Source organism: Symphalangus syndactylus, chromosome 3 (genome assembly GCF_028878055.3).
Source record: "Symphalangus syndactylus isolate Jambi chromosome 3, NHGRI_mSymSyn1-v2.1_pri, whole genome shotgun sequence".
In the NCBI taxonomy this organism is placed as follows: domain Eukaryota; kingdom Metazoa; phylum Chordata; class Mammalia; order Primates; family Hylobatidae; genus Symphalangus; species Symphalangus syndactylus.
Window position 1 is genome coordinate 108,684,064 of NC_072425.2, and position 26,070 is coordinate 108,710,133.

At 39.5% G+C, this 26,070-nt stretch overlaps 1 protein-coding gene across 9 annotated transcripts in view; it reads right to left on the reverse strand.

Moving 5' to 3' along the window:
* The window catches only part of ANKIB1 (ankyrin repeat and IBR domain containing 1), a 164,810-nt gene that overhangs the window by 116,217 nt on the left and 22,523 nt on the right, over nt 1-26,070 (reverse strand). The window contains exon 1 of one of the 9 annotated variants that reach the window (XM_063636354.1): nt 20,272-20,797. The exons of 6 other annotated variants lie outside the window; for them this stretch is intronic. The gene's annotated coding sequence lies outside the window, so the exon portion shown is untranslated. Of the gene's footprint in view, nt 1-12,973; nt 12,997-13,272; nt 13,486-20,271; nt 20,798-26,070 lie in introns of those variants that run through there. 2 more of the 9 variants (XM_055272723.2, XM_055272724.2) reach the window with 2 other exon arrangements.

A 26,070-nucleotide genomic window follows, 5' to 3' on the forward strand; every position in this document is an offset into this window, starting at 1 on the left:
GAAGCACAGGAGATAATACTCTGACCAGGAAACACTACCTGTAACCTACTGACATCCTGTACCCCAACCTGATGCACTAAAAAAGGCACGTAAGTTCTGTAGTACTCTTGTGAAAAAATTTATAACATCAACCTAATATGAGAAAATATCACAGAAACTCAAGTTGAGAGATGTTCTACAAATAACTGGCTAGTTGTCAAGGCCATCAAAACAAGAAAAGACAGCACAACTGTTCGCAGTTTAAAGGAAACTAAGGAGAATGAAAACTAAATGCCATATAGGGCCCTAGACTGGATTCTGAAATGGATAAAATGGCATTAATGGAAAACTGGTGAAATCTAAACACAGTAAATAGTTTAGTTAGTAGTACTGTACCAATGTTAATTTCTTACTTTTGATAACTATAGTTATGCAAGGTGTTAACATTAGGGTGAAAGGCATACAGAAACTCTCTGTACTATTTTTGCAACCTTTCCATAAGTCTAAAATTACTTAAAAATAAAAAGGTGAAAAAAACTCTGGCCGGGCGCGGTGGCTCACGCTTGTAATCCCAGCACTTTGGGAGGCTGAGGCGGGCGGATCACGAGGTCAGGAGATCGAGACCACGGTGAAACCCCATCTCTACTAAAAATACAAAAAATATTGGCCGGGCGTGGTGGCGGGCGCCTGTAGTCCCAGCTACTCGGAGAGGCTGAGGCAGGAGAATGGCGTGAACCCGGGAGGCGGAGCTTGCAGTGAGCCGAGATCGCGCCACTGCACTCCAGCCTGGGTGACAGAGCGAGACTCCGTCAAAAAAAAAAAAAAAAAAATTCTAGCTCCTGTGTTTGGGAAGAGACTGTAGGAAGGCATGAATAGAAACAGGAAGACCAATTTGCAGGTTACTAGGGTAAACCAGGCAACAGCTGATAGGTTTTTGTCCCAGGACTGTAGCAACAGAGATGTTGAGAAGTTGTTTGGATTCTGGATATATTCTAAATAGTATTTTCTCAAAGAAACCCTTAAAGACGTACACATAGCAGTATGGGTTATTAATCACCCAATAAAATAAAGCAACAAATGGAATAAAATAAGGATAATAAGCCGAGCGCGGTGGCTCACGCCTATAATCCCAGCACTTTGGGAGGCTGAGGCAGGCAGATCACCTGAGGTCAGGAGTTCGAGACCAGCCTGACCAACATGGTGAAACCCCATCTCTACTAAAAATACAAAATTAGCTGGGCATGGTGGTGCATGCCTGTAATCCCAGCTACTTGGAAAGCTGAGGCAGGAGAATCAATTAAACCTAGGAGGCAGAAGTTGCAATGAGCTGCCACTGTGCCACTGCACTCCGGCCTGGGCAACAAGAGTGAAACTCCACCTCAAAAAAAAAAAAAAAAAAAAAGGATAATATCCTAAATTCACAAACCCTTGAAGGACCAGTTGTCCTCTAGAAAATAAATAGAAAGGCCACTCCAAGAAAAATCAATGCTATTTACTATGATTTTTGGCAGCAAACATCTAACCTCTCTATGCAATCTCGTAAATCAAATTATTAAGCTGGGCCACATGTAAATCACAAGGTCCACTGGTCCCTCTACACTAGATTTCCCTGATGGTGAGAAGAGACAAAGGAAGCGGGGGAAAGGTTTAAAACAGCTGCTGGAATCTAGGTTCAATATGCATACCTTCTACTAAAAGGTACACATGCTGGTAATCAGGTCCAACATTAAAATACCTCATTTGGAGAGAAATAAGGAGAATGGCCTCTATTAGGGCACGGGGTATTACAGTCAGCTTCAGGGATACCAGGGTTCAAGATCCGACTATATTTAAGTTATAGGTGAAGGGGCAGTAGTAGTCATTAAATTATCTTCTATAAAATCTCCAATGGTTTCCTATAGGTGACAGGATAAAGGCAAACTTAGGAATTGCATAACTAAGGCTACATCATCAAAGTGTTTTTAAGCACAATGAGTTTGCCTAAAGCTGGGGATCTGTACAGGGAATAAGCAGAGGTAAAGCTGTATAGCTAGGTAGGACTGAACCCTCTGATTCCTACCCTAAGAGTTTGGCTTCAGCTTTAACATCTTCAACTTAATTTTAGGTCATCATAGTTTTTAGTGATAGTTCCTATTTCTGAAATGGTAGCTCATCTATTATTTTGTCTACTCTGAACTTGGCCAGTGTAATTCAGTGTTATGTATAGATCTTGTTTCCTATGACAGAATAATTAATGCAACATAGTTCAGTGAGTTGAAAGAGCATTTAAGATAGAGCTAGTCTAGAACTTGGCAAGTCTTTTAATGAAAACTGAGGGTTTCTCATCTAGAAAATAATATTCATTTTAGAAGGCTATTGTAAAGATTAAATTTGATAGTGCACAGAGTTTCATAATTCGTAAGAAATTATCTAACATAACGTATCTTCCATTTAAGACTAGAAAGTCCACCAATATAAAAACATGCCTTATACTTTTCTATATGAAAAATGTTTATAGTATAAAATTTGTGTGAATTTAAAAAATCATAGGACTAGAAAGAACTACGTTTAAATCTACCCAGCCTAGGCCGGACACAGTGGCTCACGCCTGTAATCCTAGCACTTTGGGAGGCCGAGGTGGGTAGATCACTTGAGGTCAGGAGTTCGAGATCAGCCTGGCCAACATGGTGAAACCCCATCTACTAAAAATACAAAAATTAGTGGGAAATCGTTTGAACCCAGGAGGCAGAGGTTGCAGTGAGCTGAGATAGTGCCACTGCACTCCAGCCTGGGCAACAGAGCGAGGCTCTGTCTCAAAAAAAAAAAAAAAAAAAAAAAAAATCTACCTAGCCTCTACTCCAAGATTTAACCATAAAAGCTCCACTCATAAAACCTCCAAACATTCACGGATTGTTCTAAGTAAATAATTAACTTCTATGCTAGATACCTAAAAAGCTTATCCTAAATTTCGCTACAGAATGTCATTGAATAAAATAAAAACAATGTCCTAAATTCACAAACCCTTGAAGAATCAGTTGTTCACTGGAAAATGAATAGAAAGGCCATTCCAAGAAAAATCAATGCTATTCACTACTATTTTGGGTACCAAACATCTAACCTCTATGCAATCACTTACAAATTATTAAGCTGGGCCATGAGTAAATCACAAGTCCCATTTAGGACAATACATTATGTACTTCTCTATGTGAAAAAAGAAAAGAAAAGAAAGAAGGAACAAACGAATGAATGAAGAAAAGTAAAAGAAGGAACAAATGAAAAAAGAAAAGAAAATGCTAAGAAAATATGAATTTTTAAAAATTAAAATGACAATGTTAATTTCCCCCTTTTATTCTTTTAAGAACTGAGATGTCAAATATTGGCAAACTAGTTTTCAAGTCCATAAAGATTTAGGAAACAAACAATAACAATAAAAGCATTAGAAAGTATTACAGTAAGATGAAACTGGTGTAGTTCACTCAGAAAATGGACTTGCGATAAAAAGGCTGAATCTGATTGACCAACTGACAATAAAGAAGGCCTTTAGAAATGTAATGGCAATCAGAGCAGAGTCTACTAAGAAATTTTATTTTTTTTCTTTTTTATTATACTTTAGGGTTTTAGGGTACATGTGCACAATGTGCAGGTTTGTTACATATGTATCCATGTGCCATGTTGATTTCCTGTACCCATTAACTCGTCATTTAGCATTAGGTTTATCTCCTAATGCTGTCCCTCCCCCCTCCCCCCACCCCACAACAGTCCCCGGAGTGTGATGTTCCCCTTCCTGTGTCCATGAGTTCTCATTGTTCAATTCCCACCTATGAGTGAGAACATGCGGTGTTTGGTTTTTTGTCCTTGCGATAGTTTACTGAGAATGATGTTTTCCAGTTTCATCCATGTCCCTACAAAGGACACGAACTCATCATTTTTTATGGCTGCATAGTATTCCATGGTGTATATGTGCCACATTTTCTTAATCCAGTCTATCATTGTTGGACATTTGGGTTGGTTCCAAGTCTTTGCTATTGTGAATAGTGCCGCAATAAACATACATGTGCATGTGTCTTTATAGCAGCATGATTTATAGTCCTTTGGGTATATACCCAGTAATGGGATGGCTGGGTCAAATGGTATTTCTAGTTCGAGATCCCTGAGGAATCGCCAGACTGACTTCCACAATGGTTGAACTAGTTTACAGTCCCACCAACAGTGTAAAAGTGTTCCTATTTCTCCACATCCTCTCCAGCACCTGTTGTTTCCTGATTTTTTAATGATGGCCATTCTAACTGGTGTGAGATGGTATCTCACTGTGGTTTTGATTTGCATTTCTCTGATGGCCAGTGATGATGAGCATTTCTTCATGTGTTTTTTGGCTGCATAAATGTCTTCTTTTGAGAAGTGTCTGTTCATCTCCTCTGCCCACTTTTTGATGGGGTTGTTTGTTTTTTTCTTGTAAATTTGTTTGAGTTCATTGTAGATTCTGGACATTAGCCCTTTGTCAGATGAGTAGGTTGCAAAAATTTTCTCCCATTCTGTAGGTTGCCTGTTCACTCTGATGATAGTTTCTTTTGCTGTGCAGAAGCTCTTTAGTTTAATGAGATCCCATTTGTCGATTTTGGCTTTTGTTGCCATTGCTTTTGGTGTTTTAGACATGAAGTCCTTGCCCACGCCTATGTCCTGAATGGTATTGCCTAGGTTTTCTTGTAGGATTTTAATGGTTTTAGGTCTAACATATAAGTCTTTAATCCATCTTGAATTAATTTTTGTATAAGGTGTAAGGAAGGGATCCAGTTGCAGCTTTCTACATATGGCTAGCCAGTTTTCCCAGCACCATTTATTAAATAGGGAATCCTTTCCCCATTTCTTGTTTTTGTCAGGTTTGTCAAAGATCAGATAGTTGTAGCTATGCGGCATCATTTCTGAGGGCTCTGTTCTGTTCCATTGATCTATGTCTCTGTTGTGGTAACAGTACCATGCTGTTTTGGTTACTGTAGCCTTGTAGTAGAGTTTGAAGTCAGGTAGCGTGATGCCTCCAGCTTTGTTCTTTTGGCTTAGGATTGACTTGGCGATGCAGGCTCTTTTTTGGTTCCATATGAACTTTAAAGTAGTTTTTTCCAATTCTGTGAAGAAAGTCATTGGTAGCTTGATGGGGATGGCATTGAATCTATAAATTACCTTGGGCAGTATGGCCATTTTCACGATATTGATTCTTCCAACCCATGAGCATGGAATGTTCTTCCATTTGTTTGTATCCTCTTTTATTTCATTGAGCAGTGGTTTGTAGTTCTCCTTGAAGAGGTCTTTCACATCCCTTGTAAGTTGGATTCCTAGGTATTTTATTCTCTTTGAAGCAATTGTGAATGGGAGTTCACTCATGATTTGGCTCTCTGTTTGTCTGTTATTGGTGTACAAGAATACTTGTGATTTTTGTACATTAATTTTGTATCCTGAGACTTTGCTGAAGTTGCTGATCAGCTTAAGGAGATTTTGGGCTGAGACAATGGGGTTTTCTAGATATACAATCATGTCATCTGCAAACAGGGACAATTTGACTTCCTCTTTTCCTAATTGAATACCCTTTATTTCCTTCTCCTGCCTGATTGCTCTGGCCAGAACTTCCAGCACTATGTTGAATAGGAGCGGTGAGAGAGGGCATCCCTGTCTTGTGCCAGTTTTCAGAGGAAATGCTTCCAGTTTTTGCCCATTCAGTATGATATTGGCTGTGGGTTTGTCATAGATAGCTGTTATTATTTTGAGATATGTCCCATCAATACCTAATTTATTGAGAGTTTTTAGCATGAAGGGTTGTTGAATTTTGTCAAAGGCCTTTTCTGCATCTATTGAGATAATCATGTGGTTTTTGTCTTTGGTTCTGTTTATATGCTGGATTACATTTATTGATTTGCGTATGTTGAACCAGCCTTGCATCCCAGGGATGAAGCCCACTTGATCATGGTGGATAAGCTTTTTGATGTGCTGCTGGATTCGGTTTGCCAGTATTTTATTGAGGATTTTTGCATCAATGTTCATCAAGGATATTGGTCTGAAATTCTCTTTTTTGGTTAAGTCTCTGCCAGGTTTTGGTATCAGGACGATGCTGGCTTCGTAAAATGTGTTAGGGAGGATTCCCTCTTTTTCTATCGATTGGAATAGTTTCAGAAGGAATGGTACCAGTTCCTCCTTGTACCTCTGGTAGAATTCAGCTGTGAATCCATCAGGTCCTGGACTCTTTTTGGTTGGTAAGCTATTGATTATTGCCACAATTTCAGAACCCGTTATTGGTCTATTCAGAGATTCAACTTCTTCCTGGTTTAGTCTTGGGAGGGTGTATTTGTCGAGGAATTTATCCATTTCTTCTAGATTTTCTAGTTTATTTGCATAGAGGTGTTTGTAGTATTCTCTGATGGTAGATTGTATTTCTGTGGGATCGGTGGTGATATCCCCTTTTTTGTTTTTTATTGCATCTATTTGATTCTTCTCTCTTTTCTTCTTTATTAGTCTTGCTAGCGGTCCATCAATTTTGTTGATCTTTTCAAAAAACCAGCTCCTGGTTTCATTAATTTTTTGAAGGGTTTTTTGTGTCTCTATTTCCTTCAGTTCTGCTCTGATTTTAGTTATTTCTAGCCTTCTGCTAGCTTTTGAATGTGTTTGCTCTTGCTTTTCTAGTTCTTTTAATTGTGATGTTAGGGTGTCAATTTTGGATCTTTCCTGCTTTCTCTTGTGGGCATTTAGTGCTATAAATTTCCCTCTACACACTGCTTTGAACGTGTCCCAGAGATTCTGGTATGTTGTGTCTTTGTTCTCGTTGGTTTCAAAGAACATCTTTATTTCTGCCTTCATTTCATTATGTACCCAATAGTCATTCAGGAGCAGGTTGTTCAGTTTCCATGTAGTTGAGTGGTTTTGAGTGAGTTCCTTAATCCTGAGTTCTAGTTTGATTGCACTGTGGTCTGAGAGACAGTTTGTTATAATTTCTGTTCTTTTACATTTGCTGAGGAGAGCTTTACTTCCAACTATGTGGTCAATTTTGGAATAGGTGTGGTGTGGTGCTGAAAAAAATGTATATTCTGTTGACTTGGGGTGGAGAGTTCTGTAGATGTCTATTAGGTCCACTTTATGTAGAGCTGAGTTCAATTCCTGGATATCCTTGTTAACTTTCTGTCTCGTTGATCTGTCTAATGCTGACAGTGGGGTGTTAAAATCTCCCATTATTATTGTGTGGGAGTTTAAGTCCCTTTGTAGGTCACTGAGGACTTGCTTTATGAATCTGGGTGCTCCTGTGTTGGGTGCATATATATTTAGGATAGTTAGCTCTTCTTGTTGAATTGATCCCTTTACCATTATGTAATGGCCTTCTTTGTCTCTTTTGATCTTTGTTGGTTTAAAGTCTATTTTATCAGAGACTAGGATTGCAACCCCTGCCTTTTTTTGATTTCCAGTTGCTTGATAGATCTTCCTCCATCCCTTTATTTTGAGTCTATGTGTGTCTCTGCACGTGAGATGCATTTCCTGAATACAGCACACTGATGGGTCCTGACTCCTTATCCAGTTTGCCAGTCTGTGTCTTTTGATTGGAGCATTTAGCCCATTTACATTTAACGTTAATATTGTTATATGTGAATCTGATCCTGTCATTATGATGTTAGTTGGTTATTTTGCTCGTTAGTTGCTATAGTTTCTTCCTAGCCTCGATGGTCTTTACAATTTGGCATGTTTTTGCAGTGGCTGGTACTGGTTGTTCCTTTCCATGTTTAGTGCTTCCTTCAGGAGCTCTTTTAGGGCAGGCCTGGTGGTAACAAAATCACTCAGCATTTGCTTGTCTGTAAAGTATTTTATTTCTCCTTCACTTATGAAGCTTAGTTTGGCAGGATAGGAGATTCTGGGTTGAAAATTCTTTTCTTTAAGAATGTTGAATATCGGCCCCCACTCTCTTCTGGCTTGTAGAGTTTCTGCTGAGAGATCAGCTGTTAGTCTGATGGGCTTCCCTTTGTGGGTAACCCGACCTTTCTCTCTGGCTGCCCTTAACATTTTTTCCTTCATTTCCACTTTGGTGAATCTGACAATTATGTGTCTTGGAGTTGCCCTTCTCGAGAAGTATCTTTGTGGCGTTCTCTGTATTTCCTGAATCTGAATGCTGGCCTGCCTTGCTAGATTGGGGAAGTTCTCCTGGATAATATCTTGCAGAGTGTTTTCCAACTTGGTTCCATTCTCCCCATCATTTTCAGGTACACCAATCAGACGTAGGTTTGGTCTTTTCACATAGTCCCAAATTTCTTGGAGGCTTTGTTCATTTCTTTTTATTCTTTTTTCTCTAAACTTCCCTTCTCTCTTCATTTCATTCATTTCATCTTCCATCAGCGATACCCTTTCTTCCAGTTGATCGCATCTGCTACTGAGGCTTCTGCAATCTTCGCTTAGTTCTCGAAACTTGGCTTTCAGCTCCATCAGCTCCTTGAAGCCCATCTCTCCATTGGTTATTCTAGTTATCCATTCTTCTAATTTTTTTTCAAAGTTTTTAACTTCTTTGCTATTGTTTTGAATTTCCTCTCGTAGCTCAGAGTAGTTTGATCGTCTGAAGCCTTCTTCTCTCAACTCATCAAAGTCATCCTCCATCCAGCTTTGTTCCATTGCTGGTGAGGAACTGCGTTCTTTTGGAGGATGAGAGGTGCTCTGTTTTTTAGAGTTTCCAGTTTTTGTGCTCTGTTTTTTCCCCATCTTTGTGGTTTTATCTACTTTTTGTCTTTGATGATGGTGATGTACAGATGGGTTTTTGGTGTGGATGTCCTTTCTGTTTGTTAGTTTTCCTTCTACCAGACAGGACCCTCAGCTGCAGGTCTGTTGGAGTTTACTAGAGGTCCACTCCAGACCCTGTTTGGCTGGGTGTCAGCAGCGGTGGCTGCAGAGCAGCGGATTTTCGTGAGATCACAAATTCAGCTGTCTGATAGTTCCTCTGAAAGTTCTGTCTCAGAGGAGTACCCGGTTGAATGAGGTGCCAGTCTGTCCCTACTGGGGGGGTGCCTCCCAGTTAGGCTGCTCAGGGGTGAGGGACCCACTTTAGGAGGCAGTCTGTCCGTTCTCAGATCTCCAGCTGCATGCTGGGGGAACCACTACTCTCTTCAAAGCTGTCAGTCAGACAGGGACATTTAAGTCTGTGGAGGTTCTTGCTGAGTTTTTGTTTGTCTGTGCCCTGCCCCCAGAGGTGGAGCCTACAGAGGCAGGCAGGCCTCCTTGAGCTGTGGTGGGCTCCACCCAGTTCGAGCTTCCTGGCTGCTTTGTTTACCTAAGCAAGCCTGGGCAATGGCGGGCGCCCCTCCCCCAGCCTCGCTGCCGCCTTGCAGCTTGATCTCAGACTGCTGTGCTAGCAATCAGCGAGACTCCGTGGGCATAGAACCCTCCGAGCCAGGTGCGGGACACAATCTCCTAGTGTGCCGTTTTCCAGGCCCGCTGGAAAAGCGCAGTATTAGGATGGGACTGACCCGATATTCCAGGTGCCGTCTGTTTCCCCTTTCTTTGACTAGGAAAGGGAACTCCCTGACCCCTTGCGCTTCCCGAGTGAGGCAATGCCTCGCCCTGCTTCGGCTCGTGCACAGTGCGCTTCACCGACTGTCCTGCACCCACTGTTAGGCACTCCCTAGTGAGATGAAACCGGTACCTCAAGCAGAATTGCAGAAATCACCGGTCTTCTGTGTCGCTGGGGCTGGGAGCTGGAGATGGGAGCTGTTCCTATTCGGCCATCTTGGCTCCACCCTCTACTAAGAAATTTTATGTTCCCCATAGGTAACACACTGTAGCCTCTGTTCCTTATGCATCCTGACTCCCCAATATATGCCTCATTATCTTCATCCTATTACTAAAACAGATTGTTAAAATCTAAGGTATTCTATGCGTTGTTATAAACAAAAAAACTCTGCTTGAGTGCAAACATTAATGAACATAACTTAAGGTATAGTTTAAATGTCACAAACGTTATATTGAAATGTTAACTTGTATTCATCTAAAGTAAAGAATAAGGAAAAGTGGCCGGGTGCAGTGGCTCATGTCTGTAATCCCAGCACTTTGGGAGGCCGAGGAGGGCAGATCACGAGGTCAGGAGATGGAGACCAGCCTGGCCAACATGATGAAACCCCGTCTCTACTAAAAATACAAAAATTAGCTGTGCCTGGTGGCACATGCCTATAGCCTCAGCTACTCAGGAAGCGGAGGCAGGAGGATCACTTGAGCCAGAGAGACGGAGGTTGCAGTGAGCCAAGATTGCGCCACTGCACTCCAGCCTGGGAAACAGAGTGAGACCCAGTCTCAAAATAAAATAAAATAAAAATAAAATATAAACACTGTACACTTAGGCCACATTAAATTTAAAAAATAAAATAATTGCACAATGATGCTACGAGGTCACTAGGTGATAGGCATTTTTTCAGTTCCATTTATAATCTTATGGGACCATTGTGGTAGATCAAAATATTGTTATGTGGCACATGACTGTACTAACTGAAGGGGACACAGAATTCCTAAGTACAAAACCAGGAGCAAGAGATAGACCTTATACTGGGAGTATGTGCAAAACACACACACCTTTGGCAGGGAGCAAAGAGATCTTAGTCTGAAATGTTGCTAAAAATGAAGTCTGATTTAGGAAATTTGGGGCTTAGCTTACCAAACTGCATATTAAGTTGAAGTCCAATGTGGCTTTACTCTGGAAGAAGTTCATGAATACCCAGTTTGCAGGAAAACTTCCAAGTATTAGAGGGTAGTGAAAATTACCTGAGCTGAGAAAAATCTTTTAACCGAGAAAGCTACTTCCCTATAATATAAATTCCAGAATTAAAATTCTGTTATTCTAGTATCTTAATATGGCAGCATTCCAAATTTTCTGTTATTCTAGTATCTTAATATGGCAGCATTCCAAATTTTCTGTTATTCTAGTATCTTAACATGGCAGCATTCCAAATAAAATGGCTACATAAACACAAAAGTATTATCATGAGAGTAATAAAAATATCTATGGCAGTTTCGCTGTCTGAGGTTTCTCAGTAAGCAAGGAGATAATACAACATATTCTGGCTCCTCTTAGATATCTTTTAGATCTACATAGCTTACACAGTGTAAAAAAGGATACTGTAGTTAGAGAAAAAATGAAAATAGCTGCAAAAGCTATATTCAAAAGCCTGCCTCTTTTTGCCAAACTGGCAAATGAACACTGAAAATAGCTAGCATGAGGTCTACAAGCAGAAAACTGTCGAAACTTGGAATACAACTACTGTATGAAACATCACTCTTACTTCCCATGAAAACACAATTACCTATAATGATCACAGCTCTCTAAATAAGTAAATTTTCAGATAGCTGAAAATTTTCATAGGCAGTATTCAGCTTTTATACATTTGACTTTTCAACTACTCAAAATGTTGTGTTATACTTTAACTTCCCCTTCACAACTATTTTTCAAACTTTGAATTCAGGATTTTATACAGTGACTGAAAAATAAACATTTCAAGCTCTTACACTGTGGTGCTGTTGGCAAATAGTGTAATTTTAGTAACTTTGGCATCTCTATTCAGTGTTGGCTTTCATAATTTTTGAATAATGTATTGTCCTTAATGCAAAAATATAAGTGAAAATGTTAAACTAGAAGGGTTTATCTTGGAATTAGGAAGCCAAGGTCTCAAAGCTGATGCATCTAAGACAGACACAAAAATTACTTATGCTGGCCAGGCATGGTGGCTCATGCCTGTAATCTCAGCATTTTGGGAGGCAGAGGTAGGTGGACTGCTTGGCAAGACCAGCCTGGGTAACAGGGCGAAACCCTGTCTCTACTAAAAATACAAAAAAATAGCCAAGCATGGTGGCACATGCCTGTAATGCCAGCTACTTGGGAGGCTGAGGTGAGAGGATCACTTGAGCCTGGGGAGTGGTGGGTGTGGTGTACCTAGATGGCGCCACTCAACTCCAGCCTGGGTGACAGAGACCCTGTCTCAAAAAAGAGAGAAAGAAAAAAAAATTACTTATGCCCCAAAAGGTGAACTTTTAGCCTCAACTGAGGCCCCATAAACCTAAATCAATCATATTTTCTATTAAAGAAAAAAAATAAAAATTACACACTATGTATGGAAGTTTAGAAATCTATAGTCAAATATCTTTTGAAATAATTTTTACTGCTTTTAAGCAGTGTTAAATGCTTAAAAATTTTTTTTAAAGTGAATTCTATGTTTACACTTTGGGGAATTGATTTCTCTCTAATATATCTTTAATAATTATGTACATATAAAATTAGTACAAGTTTACAAAATAATATTAAAAGACAACAATTCCCTTTCTCAAACTTATTACAAAGAACAACTACAAATTGCTACAGTACAGAACTGTTTAGATTACATTCACTGGAAAAGAACTCACTCCACCACCGTTTCAAAGTCATTGAGTCTTCCTAATTTTGCTGTGTCCTCCACCATTAGGTACTCTTTATCACCCATTATTATTACTACCGGGGGAAAATCTAGAGGTATTATATTGTGTCAGAGTACAAAACTATTTCACTCCTAGGAACTCTCCTTTTTTCTTCTTCATTGTCCTGCTGAACCTAAATGAATTTATTAAGTTAAACTAAGTTTATTCAATATTACAATTTCAGCCCCATTTTTCTGAGGATGTTCTACTTTATTATATGGAAAAGAGTTAACATAGCAGGCTTCAGATGGCTGTCCTTAGAAAAGCTTCTTGCAAGGTTGATCCATGGCTGGTGTCTGGGAACTTGGATTTCAGGTGGGTTCCCAACACCCTAACTGATAGGAGTCCTTCAAAGTGCCAAAATTGTTTGTATAAATAATGTGGTATATGCTAATCACCTGCTTTTCTTCAGAAAGTCTGGAATATTGGTACCTGCTAGTTAGAAGGTACCTATGTGACCAGCTGTCAATCAAAACCTTGGACACCGAGTCTCTAAAGAACTTCTTTGGCAGATTACATTTCATACACATTGTCATAATTCAATGCTGGAGAAATTATGTAAATTACATACATATTGTATGATTCCATGGGAAGAAGACTCTTGGAAGCTTGTGCCTGGTTTCCTCTGGGCTTCACTCCATGAACCCTTTCCCTTTGCTGATTTTGCTTCGAATCCTTTTCCTGTAAGTTTAGCTTTGAACTATATGCTGAGTCCTGTGAGTTCCCTAAGGGAATCACTGAACCTGGCAGGGTCTTGAGGACACCTGAAAAAAGTGGTGTCAGAAGTGGGATTTACCAGACCATCTCACTAAAATATGGCAAATGCACTGTTTGGGAAAAGAAAGAATGAATAGGTAGAGTATCACAAACCTTTGATGCCTGGGCAGCTATGGAATTATTCATAATATGAAACAGTAGGTAAGCTGCTTTTTGTTATGAGAGATAAAAGTTGTCAGCGAGATTTAAGAATGATAGATCCAATGCTGGGAGAGTTCATCTGCTGATCCCCTGGCTGCTTTGGCAATTTTGGCTAAAGTTGGGGGTTGGGGGATACATCCAAGGTGATGTCTTTTGTTTTTGTTCTTTCCTGAGACAGGAGGAGAAAGAGTCCAAATATTACTAAAAGTGAGCACTGAGTGGGCACAAAGTGTTAAAAGTTTACACTGCTTTCTCTTCCAAGTGCCAGGGATAAAGGTTAAATCAACTCCCAAGGCTGGAGTAAAGCTTTAGATAAACTCAGAGGAAAAAAAGAGGGGGGTGCCCTCCAAACGTTTGTTAAGCCTAGCTGCTGCTGCACCAACCCCATCACCCTTGCATTCCATCCAAGATCTACACAAATCCTCCCACCCCCACCACTGTAATATGAACCTGTAAATGAGAAATTTACTGCTAGGAGTTTAAATAAACGTGTAATTATTATAAGGAAAAAGGAAATTTTCACAAAATCATTTTGTATTTTGTGGGCATTGCATCTGGATGTATGATAAAAGTGATATAAAATGTTATATGCTTGTAATTTCATAAACGCTAGAGGGACCATCCCAATCAGGAAAGCTGAAAAGAAGAACCATTAATGGGACAAAACTCCCTTGCTTTCTGCTGCTGGTGAGCAGAACACTTTGAATATCAGAAACAGAGTAAGTCTTCATAGCTGATGATTTTTGCATACTAGAATGTCTGCAGTTAAAGAGAAGCAATTTCTAGATGTAGATACACATTTAGTTTTAAAAACCAGTTTTTATTTACTAATGAGCTCTTATAAAATCAGATTCTGACCCTTAGAGGCTGACAATTTTTCACCCTGATGTGTGTGTGTGTGTGTGTGTGTGTGTGTGTGTGTGTGTGTGTGTGTTTGAGTGGGTCGATTTGGACTCTAAGGTTGCCACGATAAAAAAGGCTTAAGAAAAAGCCTTGTTTGTCACTTGGACATGGAACACAGCTGTCTGGTTTTACAGAGTCTCAGCTTTCTTGCTGCAAAGACTAACTGGAAGCTTTTTGGAAATGTTAAATTCACAGGTCCTAATTACCTGGGCCTATTAGCTAAAACCTCATGCTGTCTGATATGGGCTGTTTCAGCCTCTCAGCATGAGCTCTGCTGAACTAAAAGCAGGAACAGGCTCAATGAACAGAACTGTGACTCTGGGACTGCTGCAAATTTAGGACACCCCTCTGTGGGCCCTAAACTATGAAAACCATCAATAGATGCCAGCTGGATTCTCTGGGTCACATCCAAATGCCCACAGGAAAGGACTTGTTCTCTGATGGGACAATCTAAAATTGAGCTGCTGATCGACTCTGTATTTCTGATTAAGTGGCTAATTGCGTTCTTAATTTGTGATTCCTGCCAAAAGCTACAAGTTGGCGCACATCACAAGAAGTATGATCCCTCCACACCTATTCCTGACAGACTGGATTCTGGACTCCTTTTAGGGCAGGGGTCCCCAATCCCCAGGCCGTAGCCTGGTACCTGTCCATGGCCTGTTAGGAACCAGGCCACACAGCAGGAGGTGAGCAGCAGGCAAGTGAGCATTACCCCCTGAGTTCTGCCTCCTGTCAGATCAGTGCAGCATTAGATTCTCATAGGAACGCAAACCCTATTGTGAACTGCACACACAAAGGATCTAGGCTGTATGCTCATTATACCTGATGATCTGGGGTGGAACAGTTTCATCCCGACACCATCCCCACTCTGCTGTACGTGGAAAAACTGTCTTCACATAACCGATCCCTAGTACCAAAAAGGTTGGGGACCACTGCTCTAGGGGATGTCTCACTGCTTTTGCCTTGTGTTTGGGTTTCTTGATTCATTGCAACTTACAACAAAAGACTGATAAACCTGAGTCTACTTCCCTTACCTTTCTCCTCGCACACACATCTTAGTGAGACAGTTTGATTACTAAAGGAAGCTTTCCCCAAAATGGGATTTTTTTTCCTAAGCTGCTCACCAGATAATTGGTTAGGAAAAAAAGAGTGGCGAAGTTATATAAATTCATTATGAAAATTTTTGAAAATTCAGAGTTCATCCTGACCAATTCCTGAATATAATGTGTCTTTCTGGTCAAATTATATAAATATATTGTTCTAAGAAAATGCTTTTGTCCCTCTTGCATTCAACCTTTTGGGATAAAAAGTCCGGGTGAGAACAAGAGATAGCTGGAAAACTATAAGGTTAAGATTGATAAATGGGACACATTTTGTAACAAGACATAAAACAAAAACCTGGCACCTAGGGAGGCATAGGAAATGATTTGTTTTTCAGAACTGTTTTTGGAAGGGTTCCTCTCTTCCTGAAGGAAAACTTCCCATGCTGCCTTCCTAAGTGTCTTCAGCACTTTGAACTCAAACTGACTGCTGAGCCTATGATTACACCTAACAGCCCTGACTACGAGACAGCAGAGGCTGGCCCAGCTTCTGCATTTTCTTTTTCCTTTTTTAAAAAATTCTTTATTTTATTATTTATTTATTTTGAGATAGGGTCTCATTCTGTAGCCCAGGCTGGAGTACAGTGGTGTGATCATAGCTCACTGAAACCTTGAACTCCTGGGCTCAAGCAATCTTCCCATCTTAGCCTCCTGAGTAGCTAGGACCACAGACACGCATCATCATGCCTGGGTAATTTTTTTTTTTTTTTTTGACACAGAGTTTTACTCTTGTTGCCCAGGCTGGAATGCAGTGGCACGATCTCTGCTCACTGCAACCTCTGCCTCCCAGGTTCAAGCGATTCTCCTGCCTCAGCTTCCTGAGTAGCTAGGACTATAAACACCTGCCACCACGCTGGGCTAATTTTTGTATTTTGAGGAGAGACAGGGTTTTACCATGTTGGCCAGGCTGGACTTGAACTCCTGACCTCAGGTGATCCACCTGCCTCGGCCTCCCAAAATGCTGGGATTACAAGCGTGAGCTACCATGCCTAGCCTAATTTTTTTTATTTTTAGTAGAGAAGAGGTCTCCCTATGTTGCCCAGGCTGGTCTTGAACTCCTGCCCTCAAGCAATCCTCTGGCACTAGCCTCCCAAACTGCTGAGATTACAGGTGGGTGCCTCCACGCCCACTCCCTGCACTTTCACACAGAACATCCATAAATATTGTCATCCATAGATGTGAGGCAAATGAACTGGTATCATGGACATGCAAATCTGTTTGGAACTGACTGTATTTAGGCATTCTTGAAGCCAAATACCAAACTGAACTAATTGGACTGGAAACCCTTGGGCAGGAGACCCAATGGTGAGAGTTCATACTGGGGACTGCCTTACTAATACAGATGCTCCTCGACTTATGATGGGGTTACCTCTGAATAAAGCCACTGTAAGTCAAAACCACAAGTCAAAAATGCATTTAATACTCCTGTAAACCAATCATAAAGTCAAAAACTGTAACTCAAATAATCATTAAGTCAAGAACTGTCTGCATATGTCCTGTTTGGAGTATCCTAACAATTGTGAATTCTTTGTTTCCAAGAGTACTGTATTAGTCCATTTCCACAGTGCTATAAATACCTGAGACTGAGAAGTTTATAAAGAAAAGAGGTTAAATTGGCTCATGGTTCTGCAGGCTGTACAGGAAGCATGATGACTGCATCTGCTCTGCTTCTGGAGAGGCCTCAGGAAACTTTCAATCATGGTGGAATGGAAAGGAGGAGCAGACACTTCACATGGTGGGAGCAGGAGCAAGAGAAAGAGCAAGGGGGAAGGTGCTACACACTTTTACACAACCAGATCTCACAAAAACTCACTCATTATCACAGCAAGGGGATGGTGCTAAACCATTCATGAGAAATTTGCCCCCATGATCCAATCATCTTCCACCAGGCCCAACTTCAACATTATGGATTACAATTCAACAAGAGATTTGGTAGAGACACAGATCCAAACCATATCAGGTACTATGAGTGTCCTCTGGAAATGCACTCCTTTCAGTGTACCCTGATTATCAGGACACTGCTGAAAAGCCTGAAGAACTTACATGATTCAACTTAACCAGATATGTGCTGTCCAAATTCACCTTCAGGCCAGATAAAAACAAAACTAAAATGCAGAAACTGAAGGCGGAAGCCACCTGGCTTTCTATGATAGACCTTTATAATCAATGAAATTTGTTTTAACTGGCCAAATTCTGGACCTCTAAAGGGCTTAGCTGTCAAGGTACCTTGGCTAAATGCCAAGGGAGTGGACCATGCAGAAAAGAGTTAACATATCAGGCTTGAGATGGCTATCCCTACAAAGGCCTACTTGCAAGACTGGCCCATGATTGGTATCTGGAAACTTGGATTCCTCTCCTAGGGAATAAACTTTTGACCTTTTAAGGTTTCCATAGTGGAGACAGGAATTTTTAAAGTTTTAGAAATAAAGATGGGGTCAGTATATATATAGTGTCTGTGTATGTCACAGATGCCATTTCTACCTATTAAATTGGTAAATGAGTTTGGAAACACAAATTGAAGTCATTACTCATTGCTGATGGAGGTACAACTTGGAACAATTGTTCTGTAGAATAATTATACAGTATTTGTTCATGTTGAAAATAAATATGCCTTGGGCCTAGAATCCTGATTTTACATATATTCACCTCTATGTATTACCTAATATATGTATTTTCTGTACCTAAATGAGATATAATGAGACCAACTTTTAACAAGCTAAAAAGATCAGTGTGCATCTATATACTAAGTGTAGTTTTGCAAAACTTTTTAATTATATATAGATGTAGATATATCACACACAAAGACATATGGCATGTGTATGTGTATATAAGGTTATGATATAAAATTACTTATTGTGAGTTACAATTTTGAAAAATTAATAGATATTATCCTAGGATAACTCCTATAACAGGTACACAAAGAGACATGTACAGTGATGCTTATTTTGGCATTATTTATAATAGCAGGGGTTAGGCAACCAGCAAGGGCTACTGTACGATGAAACTGACTTGGTGGTTTCATTACGTATCCCAATTGTCAAAATCTTTAGGTCTATTCCTTTAGGCTAAGTGGAGGAAAGAAGCTGGGGGAGGTCTCGCCATTTAGTTTGTGCACTTCTACTTAATTCCAGAATGGTGCATCACCCCCAGCTCTATGTCCCTGTCCTTCTGGCACACTTTTTTCAGGTTAATACACCTCCTGTCTTCTTCCTGCCATTTGGGATTGAATTAATTTTTCATTATGTAGGACCGTCCCTCACATTTTGCAATGTTAATCATCCCTGACCTCTGCCAATTAAATATCTGTAGTGTTTTCCAGACATTGTTACAATTTTTTCCAGGTATTTTCAAATACCCTCCTGAGTTGGTGATGGGCAGCACCACCCCAACTCACAGGAAGAAATCATTAAAACAATTGGGAACAATACTTTTTAAACATCTGCTCATTTGATTCAAAGTAGACTTACATCAGTAATATCTAAGTACAGAGATGTCTATGTCATACTCCCCCGTATATGTAAAAATGAAAACTAGTCAATATGCTCCTGAAATCCCATTAAGTAAGAATAAATTAAGAAAAAAGGATAAATCTACAAGGTCAAAAAGAATGAGAGGAAACAACAGCAGATGAAAAATTTCAAAAAAGCTGGAATTTTTTTTGAAAATTTCAAAAAAGCTGGAATTTTTTTTGAAAATTTCAAAAAAGCTGGAATTTTGAAAGCTGGAAAACAAATACACAAAAGGCAACCAGTTTAGCAAAGCTAAATTGAGTAAGCAAAGGTCAAACCTAATTCTACAACCAAGAAAGAAAAAAAAGCAGCCTACTTTTTGTTAAAGAACACCAAAAAGTCTCAGAAATTAGAGGTATAGGTAGCTTTGAGGCATGAGATGTGGCTAAAAACTGCAGAGACTGAAAAATATATTTTTTTGAGACAGGGTCTCATTCTGTTGCACAGACTGCAGTGCAGTGGTGCTATCACAGCTCACTGTAGTCTTCACCTCCTGGGCTCGGGCTATCCTCCTGCTTCAGCCTCCCATGTAGATAATTTTTTTATTTTTTATTTTTGTAGTGACAGGGTTTTGCAGGCTGGGCATGTTGCCCAAGCTGGTCTCAAACTCCTGGTGTCAAGTGATCTTCCCGCCTTGGCCTCCCAAAGTGCTGGGATTACAGGCATGCGTCACCATGCTTGGCCAAAAAATCTTATAAGGAGTTAACAATGACCAGATTCTCTATCCCAGCTAATGCAGCTGAGCTAGTGCTCCTGTTCTGAAACATTGCTTTTTTTTTTTTAAATTACCACAAAGAAAATTACTAGATTTACAAAAGTATGTATGATAAACGTACATGGCAAACATCCTTATGCATCTAAAATGCAATTTCCTTACTTAAAACCCTTCAATATAGTAGTCACTGTAAAATTTTTTTAAAGGCACACTCATATAACTTATTACAGTGGAATTTACAATCTTAGGTTCTTTATTACAAACTAATTTTGACCTAAGCATAAACTATCTTTTATTACTGATATTTTGTGTAAATTTCCTACTGCTCTAAGGTGAGCTTAGGTTCCTTAAAGTTAGGGACTACATCTATACTCTTGTTTTTGTTTTTTCAAATCTGCAGTGCCCAGTAGTGTTTTGCATATTATCAATATAAACTTTAAAAATTGTTTGTAGGTACTTGAACTTTAGGAATAAATAATAATAGTAGTTCAGGGGAGGGAGGTAAAATAAATTCTTGACTGGAAACAGAAAAGTTTAACTATTAAAAAGCTGTCTGAGGCCACAGGTGGTGGTTCATACCTGTAATCCCAACACTTTTGGGAGGCCGAGGTGGGAGGATTGCTTGAGCCCAAGGGTTCAAGACCAGCCCAGGCAACATAGTGGGACTTCATCTCTACAAAACATAAAAAAATTAGCCAGCCATGGTGGCACACACTTGCAGTACCTGCTACTCAGGAGGCTGAGGTGGGAGGATCGCTCGAGCCCAGGAGGTCAAAGCTGCAGTGAGCTTTGATCATGTCACTGCACTCCAGCCTTGGTGACAGAATGAGTCCCTGTCTCAAAAAAAAAAAAAATAGCTGTCTGAAATATTAACCAATGTTAAGTAGTGAATCTTTAATGCAGTCATTTCCCAAGTGCTACAAACTTCCACTCCCTTTGTATTAGTTCTGGCCTGCCATCCTCTTCTGCCTGGCAGACTATAATAACCCATCTTCCATCTCTTTTCCCTTCTATAATCTTCCACCTGTTTTCCCTACATTTACTGCATCTTCATCAATGATTCTAGTAGTTATTTCTGTAACAACGATTCTCACTATTCAGGCAATGCAATCTTGGTCGTGAGGCACAGAGAAACTCTACTCGGTGATTTAGGAGAGGTTTCTGGATCATAAAATGAAACTCATAGTAATAAATCATTTCTTCTGTTTATGGATGTTGTCTAGAGACAGAAAGGACAAAGCTGAAAGTGGAAGACAAGAATATGCAAAGAATCCTAATTCTTTATGATGTCATTAAATCACTGAATTAACCAGTCCTTGATCCATCCTATCTGAGTTCAGCTGAATAAGATGATAAATCATTCTAATTGTTTATGCCATCTTGTGTGACAAAATAAATTTATCATTGTTCATGCTCAAATAAGTTTTCTATTTCTTGAATTTGAAGGCATTCTAACTAATACATAAATTTTCTTTCTTGACTTTCCTGGAATTGATAACTGTTATCTTTTTTGCACTTACAGGGGCCACCATAATATATGCAGTCCATTGTTGACCAAAATGTTACGTGGCAAATACTGTACTTATATAGAGTAGTATATAAATCAAATAATACTGTATTTTCACTATACTTTTTCTATGTTTTGATATGTTTCAATACACAAATACTTACCATTTGGTTACAATACAACTGCCTACAGCATTCAGTACAGTAACATGCTGTACAGGTTTATAGCCTAGGAGCAATAGGCTTTTACATATAACCTGGGTGTACAGTAGGCTATACCATCTAGGTTGGTATAAGTATACTCTATGATGTTCACATGACAAAATCATCTAACGATGTATTTCTCAAAATGTATCCCCATTTTAAGTGACACACGACCATATTCTTATTTTTTCCAAAATGTTCCATCAGATTCATCATTATCTATCCACATTATTCTCCATATTCAAAATAATCTATCATAACCCCTATTGTACTCCCTACTCCGAGATGCCCTCCTACACCAATCTGGGCCAGATACTCTATGGGCCTGCTGTACGACTATCATCCTAGGGCTTTTCATTCTGGATCTGGTTCTGCTGTACAGTCTTAGGCTAAATCTTCCTGCCTCTTGAACTATGCCCTCATTTTGCTAGAGCACATCCTCTAGTAGCCTACTGAGAAAGAAAACAATTAAAGGTAAATTTTTTGTCCTTTTCTTCTACTCTCTCCTTCTACAAGGTTGTCGACAATTTTGAAGTAATTACTTTATATCATCTAGCTTACAATATTACTGCTAGGTGTCTTAATTCCCAATACATTTAAATGTCACTAGTTTTGCTCTCTGTGGAATTTTCAGGATCTTCTCTTTATCTCCCCGTGGATCTCCATAGTTATAAAATTTCACTGATATGCCTTGGTGCGGTTCTGTTTTTTTAATTGAGGTAAAATATACATAACGCAAAATTTACCATTTTAATCATTTTTAAGCATACAATTCAGTGGCATTAAGTATATGCACACTGTTGTGCAACCATCACCACCACTCAAGTCCAAAATTTTTTCATTTTCTAAAACTGAAAGTCCATATCCATTAAGCACTAGCTCTTTATTTCCCCTTCCCGTAGTAACTACCATTCCATTTTCTATCTCCATGAAATCATGTGGTTCTTTTTAAAATTCACTTTTATAATACGGAAATCCAGCTCCTTCATTCACTTCTAGGATAAATTCTTTGATCATTTCTGCCTATCCATTTCATTTCCCTGCTCTACTTTTTTGGAACTCCAATATTTGGATAACGGACCTCCTAGCTAGATCCTTTAACTTTCCAATCTTTGTCTCATCTTTAATCTCTTTATCTTTTGTTCTACTTTAAGGGAAATCTTCCTAACTTTATCTTCTGAATATTCTACTCAATCTAGATTCCTGCTATCATATTTTAATTTCTATAGTTCTTTCTTGTCATCTTGTTGCTCCTTTTCCTATAATATCCTATATTTGCAGCTTGGCCTTAACGTCTCATCTATACAAAGGCATTAAATGTTCTTTTAAAAAAGTTTTCCAGGCTCAACATAGTTAGAGGTGTCAATTCTCCCCAAACTGATCTATAGACTTGATGCAATTACAAACAAACTCCTGGCAAGAATTTTTATAGATATAGCTGATTCCAAAATTTGTATGGAAAGGGAAAGGAACTAGAATAACTAAAAAATTTTTAAAAAGAAGAATAAGGTTCAAGGAAACACACTAATTGATCTTAAGTCTTACTCCAAAGCACAACAATCAAGACAGGGTCATATTGGCAGAGGGACAGACACAGATTCACGCAACAGAAAAGAATTCAGGAACAGGTGTATACAAATATGGTCAACTCATTTTTGACAATGAAGCAAAAGCAACTTGATGGAGAAAGGGTAGTTTTTTCAACAAATGCTGTTGGAACTACTAGACATCCACGTGAGGAAAAAAAAGTACGTTCACCTAAGATACAAGGACAACTTATACAAAAATTAACTAAAAATGGATCATAGATTGAAAAGTAAGACTTAAAACTGTAAAACTTCTAGAAGAAAAAACACAGGAGAAAATTTTCATGACCTAGGATTAGGGAGAATTCTTAACATAACAACAAAAGCATTATCTATAAAAGAAAAAAATTGATAAATTGGACTTTATCAAAATTAAAAACCTGTGCTTTGCAAAAGAGATTGCTATTAACAGAATGAAACGAAAAACTACAGACAGGGAGAAAATATTTGCAAATCACACATCCAACAAGGAAAATGCTACAACCTAGATGAATCTCAAAGGTATCATGCTGAATGCAAGAAACCAAGTCTCAAAGGGCTATATACTATATGATTCTACTGATATGACATTCTCAAAAAAAAAAAAAAAAAAAAAAACTATAGCGATGGAAGACAGACCAGTGGTTGCTAAAGGCTAGCGAGTGGGAGAGGGTATGACTATACAGGGATAGGACAAGGGAGTTTTCTTGGGGTGACAGAACTGTCTGAATCCTGATTATGATGGTGGTTATCCTAATTTATACATGCGTTAAAATTCATAGAATTGTATATCCAAATATGTCCATTTTACTGTATGGAATTTAAAAAATAAAAGTTTTCTTCTACTACCTGAATTACTGAAACTGAAAATCATCCAGGTCTCCCCTACCCCAACTTATTTGTTTCAGCTTCTCTATGTCATGGTACAGAAGTTCCTCAAGTGTCTTTTTGGCTCATTATTCAGTTAAGAGTACTTCAAAATGACTGGAGGCCAGGTGTAGTGGCTCATGCTTATAATCCCAGCACTTTGGGAGGCTGAGGCAGGAGAATCGCTTGAGCACAGGAGTTAGAGACCAGCCTAGGCAGAATAGCAAGACCCTGTCTCTACAAAAAATTAAAAAATTAGCCAGGCATGGTGGCATGAGCCTACAGGCCCAGCTACTTGGGTGGCTGCGGTGGGAGGATCATTTGAGCCCAGGAAGTCGAGGCTGTAGTAAGCTGTGATGACATCACTGCACTCCAGCTTGGGTGACAAGAGTGAGACCCTATCTCCAAAAAAAATTTTTTTAACAGACCAGAAACTGTTCTCACTCATAGGTGGGAATTGAATAATGAGATCACTTGGACACAGGGCGGGGAACATCACACACTGGGGCCTGTCAGGCAGTCAGTGGCGGGGGTGGGGGTTGGCGAGGGATAGCATTAGGAGAAATACCTAATGTAAATGATGAGTTGATGGGTGCAGCAAACCAACATGGCACATGTATACCTATGTATCAAACCTGCACGTTGTACACATGTACCCTAGAACTGAAAGTATAATTAAAAAAAAAAAAAGACCAGAAACTGTATGACGGATAGTTATAGAAGAGATAGTTGAACACTTTTAGTTATAGGAAAGAAAGAAGATACAACACCAAGTTAGCCCATATATTTTAGGTGATGCCTGCTAACCGCTTGGAAGGTATCAATGAATCAAGTTACCATAGGCTTACATAGAATAAAGTCAGAATAATTCTAGTCTATACTAGGGCAACAGGGCCCTATAAAATGTTTATTAACAGTAAAAGCGTTTTCCTTACAGAGCTTTCTCAAAAAATTACATACTTACATATTCTTCACAAATTCAGATGCTGTTACTGAGTAATCAGTATCTGAATGAACGCACAAGATAACACAAAGACACTTTTCTAGTGGGTCTACTTCCCTTCTCTTACTGAAAGAACAAATCACAACATAATACAAAGACATTTATTTTTCTATTGGATTCTACTTGCTTTTTCTAATTTAAGTGAAAGATTATTTCTGAATCATAGGCTTACCTGATAATAGCCAAACTCTTATATTGCTGAACAACTATAGCCTTCACCTAAGGAAACTGGTTTAGAATCAGGGAATATTTTATTATTTTCCTGTCCCTCAATGCTATCCCACTGATTCAATCTAAGAAACAGGGTAAGGCATGCTATTACAAAAGAGATTTCAGGAGAAAGTGAACCTATGCTATAGGTACTGCATAATACTTTCAATTATATTATAAAATGAAAGATATAATTTCTAATGTTCTTCCTGTTTAAAGTCAAACATTAAGAATGGTCTGGAAAACACTGTGGCCTACTGCCACATTTGCAAAAGTATCTTCTTGTGATGAATAATTTATACTTTAGAGTAATGCTTTCCCCAAACATTCTACCACAAGGTGTTCTAAAAATGAAGGGTATTTCTCCCTTAGATCCCTTAAACTTACTAAACAAAAATTTAATGTAAGGTACAGCTAGATGAGATGCAAGCCGAAAGGAAATACCTAGTCCATTGTGGTAGTGTTAATATTAAGTCAAAGGAAACCAATTAAGACAGGCCAAGTGTAGTGGCTCACAGCTGTAATCCCAGCACTTGGAGAGGTCCAGGTAGGAGGATTGCTTGGGTTCAGGAGTTAGAGACAAGCCTGGGCAACATGGTGAAAGCCGGTCTCTACTAAAAATACAAAAATTAGCCAGGTGTGCTGGTGCACACCTCTAATCCCAGCTACAGGGAGCCTGAGGTGGGAGGACTGCTTGAACCCAGAAGGCGGAGGTTGCAGTGAGCCAAGATTGCGCCACTGCACTCCAGCCAGGGCGACAGAGTGAGGCCCTGTCCTCTCCTCCATCAAAAGGAGTAAAGACAAATTCTAAAAGAAGATAATGCCGTCTTTTTTTTTTTTTTTTTTTTTTTTTTTGAGACGGAGTCTCGCTCTGTCGCCCAGGCTGGAGTGCAGTGGCGCGATCTCGGCTCACTGCAAGCTCCGCCTCCTGGGTTCACGCCATTCTCCTGCCTCAGCCTCTCCGAGTAGCTGGGACTACAGGCGCCCGCTACCACGCCGGGCTAATTTTTTTTGTATTTTTAGTAGAGACGGGGTTTCACCGTGGTCTCGATCTCCTGACCTCCTGATCCGCCCGCCTCGGCCTCCCAAAGTGCTGGGATTACAAGCGTGAGCCACCGCGCCCGGCCGATAATGCCTTTTATAACATGATCGCTTCAGTTTTTAATTC